This window comes from Palaemon carinicauda, chromosome 4 (genome assembly GCF_036898095.1).
Source record: "Palaemon carinicauda isolate YSFRI2023 chromosome 4, ASM3689809v2, whole genome shotgun sequence".
Lineage (NCBI taxonomy): Eukaryota > Metazoa > Arthropoda > Malacostraca > Decapoda > Palaemonidae > Palaemon > Palaemon carinicauda.
The window spans coordinates 163,566,336-163,576,335 of NC_090728.1; the positions used below are offsets into that span (position 1 = coordinate 163,566,336).

The following is a 10,000-nucleotide window of genomic DNA, read 5'->3' on the forward strand; positions in this document are numbered from 1 at the left end:
ATTGATACACAAGTGTCGATCCTGAGGTATTGATGTGCGAGTGTCGATCCTGAGGTATTGATGTGCGAGTGTCGATCCTGAGGTATTGATGTGCGAGTGTCGATCCTGAGGTATTGATACGCGAGTGTCAATCCTGAGATTTTGATACGTGAGTGTCAATCCTGAGGTTGATTCTGAGGTATTGATACACGAGTGTTGGTTCTGAGGTATTGATAGATAAATGTCAACACTGAGGTATTTATAAGCAAGTGTTGATTTTGAGGTATTGATGTGCGAGTGTTGATCCTGAGGTATTGATGTGCGAGTGTCGATCCTTAGGTATTGATGTGCGAGTGTCGATCCTTAGGTATTGATGTGCGAGTGTCGATCCTGAGGTATTGATGTGCGAGTGTCGATCCTGAGGTATTGATAAGCGAGTGTCGATCCTGAGGTATTGATAAGCGAGTGTCGATCCTGAGGTATTGATAAGCGAGTGTCAATCCTGAGGTATTGATACGTGAGTGTCGATCCTGAGGTATTGATACGGGAGTGTCGATCCTGAGGTATTGATACGGGAGTGTCGATCCTGAGGTATTGATACGCGAGTGTCGACCCTGAGGTATTGATACGCGAGTGTCGATCCTGAGGGTACTGTTAAGCGAGTGTCGATTCTGAAGTATTGTTAAGCGAGTGTCGATTCTGAAGTATTGTTAAGCGAGTGACGATCCGGAAGTATTGTTAAGCGATTGTCGATCCTGAGGGACTGTTTAGCGAGTGTCGATCCTGAGGTATTGTTAAGGGAGTGTCGATTTGAGATATTGATACGTGAGTGTCGATCTTGAGATATTGATACGCCAGTGTCGATCTTCAGATATTGATATGCGAGTGTCGATCTTGAGATATTGATACACTAATAGTATTGAGCAACATCTGTTTGCTTTGTAATCTTTTATTAGCCCATTTTCCCTTTCTAAGGGTGTTTTTACTTTCAATTGTTATTTTCTTCTCATATTTCTTTTTTCCCCCGATTAATTTTTCCTCGTAGTACTCTTTCAATTACCTGTTTGGGAATCTCCGTCATCCTTCAGTTATATTTGTCAGTCTTTGTTCTTCAATTGCTTTCTGGCAGGCTGTCATTCGTCAGTTACTTTTTGGCAGCCTTATTCTTTTCAGTGAACTTTGGCACCATGCCCTCTACTTTGTTTTTATCCGAGGGAAGCCGAAAAATCGCCCTAGCTTCAAAGGAGCGTTGGGCCCTGAGAAGGATCTTCTAAATCTTCAACGACTTTGCGTGAAAATTCCTCTTCGTTTGATGTGGGTTGTGATAGTCATTAGGAATTCTCTTTGGAAAGCCTACTACGTGATTGCAGGTGCTTTCCTGGAATCGCTTCACGCCTGAAAAAAAAAAATAGAAATAAATATACTCGATCACTTTGTGTTTCACAAGTACAGATGATCTAGAAATGAGATTATTTATAGTTCAGTGTTTAGTTATATCATCACTTTTTCGTTATTTTTTGTTTTGCATTTGCAGTGTATATAGATGTATAAAAGTAGTTCTCTGGCTAAAAGCAATTTTACAATGTCATATGTCTGATTTGCTGTTCTATACGTTTGTTTTTACTAAACCCTACATCACAAGTAACAAGTTTGCTCAATCTATTAGATTAGGAAGAAATTGACATGGTATTTTTCATCTTTAGAAATTTCTCAGCAAGGATGAGGCTACGATATATTTAGTATGACTTCTGCACCACATTCCATAATGTTTTTATTAAAGATCTTGCATCAAAGGATGAATAATTAGGGGTCTCTCTCTCCTCTCCTCTCTTCTCTCTCTCTCTCTCTCTCTCTCTCTCTCTCTCTCTCTCTCTCTTTGCGTGTGTGCGAAGAAATTTTCCATCACATTAACATAAGTGATTATCGATGCTCAGCGATAATTCTTCCTTTGAAATCAAAGAATTCTCTGCAAATACGTCTGGGTTCCCTTAATGTGGCTTCCTGAATATTTAAGGCAGGAATGAGGCCACTCCTTCAGGACATTTCCTCCTCCACCTGCTTTTGCTATAGACCGCTATTAATAAAGAATAGCTTAAAAGGAGGTCTCTATCTCTCCTCCCCCTTTCGACATCCCCCCTCCCCCCTCTTGGCCACCCGTCCCAACTTCTTATGAACCATCGTAAGTGTGTGAAATTGACAGCTGTAACTTTTACGTGGGTGTTGTGTTAGTAAAAGTAAATAATGAGCTGCTTAATCTGTCACTGAGGGAGGTGCTCGGCGAGGAGCATCTTATAGGGGGTGGGGGTAGACGTGATACAAGTTGTGAAGGGATGTATTATTACTCCTACCAATTGAAGATTATCCACGGCCGGTCATATTCATTTTAGTCTTTGTTAAGGGGAATTGGGCACAGTTGTCCAGCTTTGCGGTAGAGAACATTCGGCTAGTTTAGAATAAAGTCTGTCTGTTGTCTGGTTTAGAATATAGTCTCGGTCCGTTGTCTAGTTTAGATTGAAGTCTCAGTCCGTTGTCTAGTTTAGAATGGAGTCTCAGTCCGGTGTCTAGTTTAAGATAAAGTTTCAGTCCGTTGTCTAGTTTAGAATAAAGTTTTAGTCCGTTGTCTAGTTTAGAATGGAGTCTCAGTCCGGTGTCTAGTTTAAGATAAAGTTTCAGTCCGTTGTCTAGTTTAGAATAAAGTTTCAGTCCGTTGTCTAGTTTAGAATAAAGTTTTAGTCCGTCGTCTAGTTTAGAATGAAGTCTCAGTCCGTTGTCTAGTTTAGAATGAAGTCTCAGTCCGTTGTCTAGTTTAGAATGAAGTCTCAGTCCGTTGTCTAGTTTAGAATGAAGTCTCAGTCCGTTGTCTAATTAAGAATAAAGTCTCAATCCGTTGTCTAATTAAGAATAGAGTCTCAGTCCGTTGTCTAGTTAAGAAAAAAAGTCTCAGTCCGTTGTCTAATTAAGAATAAAGTCTCAATCCGTTATCTAATTAAGAATAAAGTTTCAGTCCGTTGTCTAGTTAAGAAAAAAGTCTCAGTCCGTCGTCTAGTTAAGAATAAAGTCCCAGTCCGTTGTCTAGTTAAAAATTAATTCTTTTTACTAAGATGTAGAATAATCCACTTAGTTGCTTATCTCAGCTTATTTTATGTTTGCCTTAGTAAAGACTAGAATATAGTTGTGATACGTACATTCCTTCTTCACTTCTTTTGACTTGTTTTAATCAACAGTAACGATCCTTGATTATACTAGAAATTTTTCCATTTTATTCCACATCTTACTTTCTTCCAATCATTCCTTCTCCCTTCCTTGGTCCGCCAACAAAAGTGTTTGTGCCAGATCCAGATTTGAATAATCTCATTTTCTAAAGACGAGAAGCGCAATTTAATCAAGTCTTGTAATTTCTGCAATTTATGCCGCTGTTTAATTGTACTGGTGGATTTCGTATTATCAATTTCGAATATCTTATGTTTTATCTTTTGATGCCTCGAGTTTACTAGGAAGTTACCATGAATTTATCTTTATTTTTAGTCTCTCTCTCTCTCTCTCTCTCTCTCTCTCTCTCTCTCTCTCTCTCTGTCATCATGACATGGTGTCAACTTCATTTATATCGGATTTCCTGTGACAAAGGATTTTTTGTCTCTTTAATTCAAGGGGATTTTTAAATTTCAAATTCCCAGTAAAGAAAAAAAAAAGCTTGGAATTACAAAGGTATCGTTAGTAACTGTAGCATGGAACATAGCTTCTGAAACCCCATTACCACCATGTACATGTATTGTTTTTAAACTAATTGAATTCCAAACACCAAAATATATACTTCACTAGTGAAGTAGAAATGGATGGTAACATATCCTTCCTTGATATTAACATTCAAGACGTGGTACTGGGTTTAACACATCTGTCTACAGGAAACCAATGTTCTCAGGTCTATGCACTAAATTTTCCTCTTTTATTCCTATACATTATAAGAGAAATCTTGTCTGCACTTTCACTTATAGAGCGTATAACCTTTGCTCTAATTACCTAAGTATTCATAAGGAACTAATGTATATTAAAAAATTACTTTACAATAATGGATTCCCGTATAATTTTACTGATACCTATATAGGGAAAACACCAAGCAAACTTACGCTACCACCATGTGAAAAGAAACCAATTGCTTCTCAGAAAAATGTCTTCTTTCCTATTCCATAACTGGGGTCCCACAGTTTTAAGATAAGAAATCGTTGTTGTACAATTGTGCGTGAATTTCATCCTCAGGTCTCAATGAAGATAGTGTTTTCCCCCTCAAATGCCATGAGCACATTTTTCAAATTTAAAGACAGTGGTCTTAGAATATCTTTGTTCGGGTGTCATATACAAATGTGTGTGATTACTGTAATGCATCATTTATTGGGAAAAGTGAGAGACATTACCGTGCCTGATTTTCTGAGCACTTCAGTCGTTCACCTAGAGCGGTGACTGAGCACTTCGGTTGTTCGGCTTGAACGGGTAATTATATGACAAAACCACCCCATTCAGCTATAGTTTCAAGTTATTTTTTTTTTTTCGTTTCATAAAGTTTTAGTGTGTTCATTTTAAATTTTCTTTTTGAATATTTATCAAACTATGTTATAACTTATGCAATGTATTCTATTTTTTAGGCTCTGATGATGGAAATAATTTTCCGAAAGTTCGGTAATAAATATGTATATAGTAACTCTGAACTCTGGTACTATTATACATACACACACATACACGCGCACGCGCGCGCGCACACACACACATATGTATATATATATATATATATATATATATATATATATATATATATGTGTGTGTGTGTGTGTGTGTGTTTGTGTATGTTTATATATAAGTACATATATTTTACACATCTACATCTATATATATATATATATATACACACATATGATATATTTATGTATGTATGTGTATATATATATATTATTATTATTATTATTATTTGCTAAGCTACAACCCTAGCTGGAAAAGCAGAATGCTATAAGCCCAGGGGCCCCAACAGGGAAAATAGCCCAGTAAGGAAAGGAAAGAAGGAAAAATAAAATATTTTAAGAAGAGTAACATTAAAATAAATATTTCCTATATAAACTATGAAAACTTTAACAAAACAAGAGGAAGAGAAATTAAATAGAATAGTGTGCCTGATTGTACCCTCAAGCAAGAGAACTCTAACCCAAGACAGTGGAAGACCATGGTACAGAGGCTATGGCACTACCCAAGACTAGAGAACAATGGTTTGATTTTGGAGTGTCCTTCTCCTAGAAGAGCTGCTTACCATAGCTAAAGAGTCTCTTCTACCCTTACTAAGAGGAAAGTAGCCACAGAACAAATACAGTGCAGTAGTTAACCCCTTGAGCGAAGAAGAATTGTTTAGTAACCTCAGTGTTGTCAGGTGTGTGAGGACAGAGGAGAATCTGTTAAGAATAGGCCAGACTATTCGGCGTATGTGTAGGCAAAGAGAAAGAACCGTAACCAAAGAGAAGGATCCAACGTAGTACTGTCTGGCCAGTCAAAGGACCCCATAACTCTCTGGCGGTAGTATTTCAACGGGCGGCAGGTGCCTTGGCCAACCTTACTACCTCATATATATATATATATATATATATATATATATATATATATATATATATATATATATATATATATATATATGTGTGTGTGTGTGTGTGTGTGTGTGTGTGTGTGTGTGTATGTATGTATGTATAAATGATTGTGCGTATATAAAGAAACAAATATACCAGAAGCAATCAGTAATGATTGGCAAGAAATGAACCTCAAAATCAAATAATTAGTCCCAGGAAAGAAAAGTTTAAATTGTAGTCAGGTTTTCTTTGCAGGCCTTTAATTGCGAGGATTTACCCGCGACTCCTTTGTTTGTGGCAAATAATTTGGGCAAATCTAATAAACATAATGTATCCCCGCGTCCGAGATTAATTTAGTCCGAGTCACGGCTGTGTGATATATACCCCAATTCTCTCTCTCTCTCTCTCTCTCTCTCTCTCTCTCTCTCTCTCTCTCTCTCTCTCTACAGTGCTGAACAGCTCAAGTGCAAGTTAGGTTCAACTTCCCCCTCTCGTTTTACTTTTGCTTCTCCACTTTTTCCCTTTATTCTACCTCTTTACTGTCTGTCCCTCTAGTTTGTTATATTTCCGCCTTTCCCGTCCCCTTAATACTTCCCGTCTTATTACATATGCTCTCTTAATCTTTCTTATTTATTTAATCAAAAACAGTTTTTACTTTTTCTTCACTTTCCGTATTCACTTTTATTTCATATATATATATATATATATATATATATATATATATATATATATATATATATATACAGTATATATATATATATATATATATATATATATATATATATATATATATATATATATATATATATATATATATATTAAATATTTGAAGGTAGACGGGACTGGCAACCAGTGCATTTTATTCAACCAGAGATTGTTAATTTTGAGTGGGGATACCCTAACATGGTGAAAGAGTTTGTTAATCGCCATTATCTATCACCATGATCTGCCAAGCTGTTCCCATACTAGGTAGGTTTTGCTGTGAACGATCAGACAAGTCTCCTACCTTCACCAATCTTTGGTGACCATAGTGGTGATGAAAACTGGCCAAACCCCAGATATCAATAGTGATATGTCTAAGGCTTTTGTTCTGCTGTGGACTAGAAACAGCTGCATTTATCGTTGTTGTTGTTGTTGTATTTTCAATCATGAAAAATACTTTCAATTTGTTAAGCATTTTGTTTTCTATTGAAAACTGTCCTTAAATACTATCATCTGAATTTGCAATGTCTTGATGTTAAAGAAAGTAGTTATTATATAGCCTCTCATAAAGGAGATAATTGTAATGATTATCATAATTCGTCTTGTTATTTTTAAGTCAACTACAAACAACTGTACCTCATACGATACCACAGAGTTGTCGCTACCAAGCGTCTGAAAAGGCGGAGTTCTCCTCTTTTCTTATTTCGTTCCATAACCCTTCCCTGGATCCATTTCCATATTTTTTTATGTGCTCGGTCGCTCCCAGGGTTCATCTCCGTGGCAGTTTTGCTGACTACGTCACGCAGGGGATATGTAAATTTGTTCTAACGCGACACCAGTGCACGTTCACACTTACAACCGTGGTGTATGCTGTATATTTTGTGTCTGTATACAATGTATATATATATGTATATATATATATATAATATATATATGTATATATATACAGTATATATATATATATATATATATATATATATATATATATATATGTGTGTGTGTGTGTGTGTGTGTATATATAAATTATATACATACATATATGTATATATATATGAATTATATACATACATATGTGTGTGTATATATATAAATTATATACATACTTATATGTATATATATATGAATTATATACATACATATATGTATATATATATATATATATATATATATATAAATTATATACATACATATATGTATATATATATATTTATGCATAAGTCTATAGGTATGTATTTATTTATGTGTGAATTTATGTATATTGTGTATCTATCTATCTATCTATCTATATATATATATATATATATATATATATATATATATATATATATATATATATATATATATATCTATATATATATATATCTATATATATATATATATATATATATCTATATATATATATATATATATATATATATATATATATATATATATATATATATATATATATATATATATATAAAATTAAGGTGTCATTCATTGATGAAAAATAAACCTCTATCCCAGCGTTATTTTAAAGTTTGAATCGAAATTTTATCCATTTTCGACTCTCTTAATGTTTAATTATAACTTTCCTATTTTGAAATTAATTTCAGAAAATTTTGGTGGCATAGAAGTTTCAATCAAGATTCTGTATTCTCGACCTTATATACAAATTTCCACATTCTCTTAGTTTGGTTAGATATTCTTAATGCAATTTTATCCAAATCTCGTTCTCTTGACTTTTTATTTTCATAATTCAGAATTATTTTCTAATATATTTTTCCACTTGCGTAGCGTAAATTTCCATGTTTTCTATATTTTAGGAACTTTAATACAAATGTTCTTATTCCTATTATATAGTTTCACCCCACATTTCATAATCTTAAAGGCAGGTTCAGATTTCCATATTGTCCCAAACTTTCAAATTCTCCAAGTCAGGGCCAATCTCCCACGTTCTTGAATTTTGAACCGAGACCCCCTATTTTTTCGGTGTGATACGAATTACCATACTCTAAAGCCAGGAATTTCTAGTCTTCAAGTTTGACAGGTATTTCCATAGTCTGACTTTGGCACCAGGTAGTGGTAGCTGTCAACTTGTGAATCCGAATCAAATGGGGGGTTTTTGAATTCCCCAGGAGAAAGGATTCTCAAGGGTGGAGAGTTAGGGAAATTTGCATCGAGGTTGTGCTGCTCTCTCTCTCTCTCTCTCTCTCTCTCTCTCTCTCTCTCTCTCTCTCTCTCTCTCTCTCTCTCTCTCTCTCTCTCTCTCTCTCTCTATATATATATATATATATATATTCTGTATATATATATATATACATACACACACATATACAGTGTATGGGTATGTATTTATGTATGTATATATGTAGCCTATAAATGCTAAATATATAGAAAGATAGATATGCATACACACGCATCTCCTCTCACCAGGATATGACGGGGAGAGCTGGAGAGCTAAGCATGACCAATATATATACATATGTACAGTATATATATATATATATATATATATATATATATATATATATATATATATATATATATATATATATAATCTCCTAACACTTGCTCTTTGTCTTTGTTATATAGGGTAGATACTGCATGTAAACAGTATGTATGTATCTGTATATCTATGTAAATTTATTAAGTGAATAACTAAAATGGAGCGACCGATATCCAATACTCCTTATTTGAACTTACGATGCTACAAAGACGTCTTAGTGTTTTTCTTCGTATTCTTTCACTTTTCCGTCTTTGTGTAGCCATATATCTTTTATGTCAGCCTTATCTTTTTTTATGATGCTTACTTTTTATATGTACTACAATCTTTCTTCTCAGCGCCACCTTTTTATTTTTTTTTTTTGTATGTGGTTTTTGTTTGTGTTCACTCCTATAATGTATTACATTTATTGCATCGAGGTTTTTTACCTATCGTCTTTATCTGGTCATCGCTGTCTTTTCATTACGATTTTTCAGTATTTTTCTTTATTTTATTAGATTACACTATATACTTTATAATTTTTTTTTTTTTGTATTTTCATAATTATTTTCCGTTCTTTCCTTTTTCTAACTTGCTTTATATATCTTAAATGCTTTTATTGTATTTATGCCATTACTATTTTTCAGTCCTTCCTTTTTTTAACTTTATGTACTTTATATCCATTTATGTATTATTCCCATTACTATTTTATCATTCTATCCTTTTTTAACTTTATATCCATTTTTTGTATCATTGTCATTACTATATTTCAGTCTTTCCTTTTTTTAACTTACTCTATATACTTTATATAATTTTTTGTATCATTGCCAATACCATTTATGAGTCTTTTGCGTTTTTTTAAAACTTTATATACTTTATATACCCTGTTTGTATCCATGCCATTACCATATTTTTCCATTCTTTCCCTTTTTTAACTTTATATCCCTTCATTTGTATCATTGCCATTACTATTTTTCAGTCTTGTCATTTTTAGGCGTACTTTATGTACTATATATCCATGTTTTGTATCAATGGCATTAATATTGTTCTTTTTCCTTTTCTTAAATTACTCTATGTACCTAATATCATTTTATTTTTGTATTATCATCATTACTATCTGTTTCAGTATTTCCTTTTTTAACGATATATCCCTTTATTTATATCATTGCCAATACTATTTTTCAGTCTTGCCTTTTTTAGGTTTACTTTATGTACTATATATATCCATGTATTATATCATTGCCATTAATATTGTTCT

The 10,000-nt window shown here is 33.5% G+C and overlaps 1 protein-coding gene across 5 annotated transcripts in view; it reads left to right on the top strand.

Annotated features, from left to right (window-relative positions):
• The window catches only part of Tomosyn (syntaxin-binding protein tomosyn), a 772,563-nt gene that overhangs the window by 55,345 nt on the left and 707,218 nt on the right, over positions 1 to 10,000 (top strand). The window lies entirely within an intron of this gene.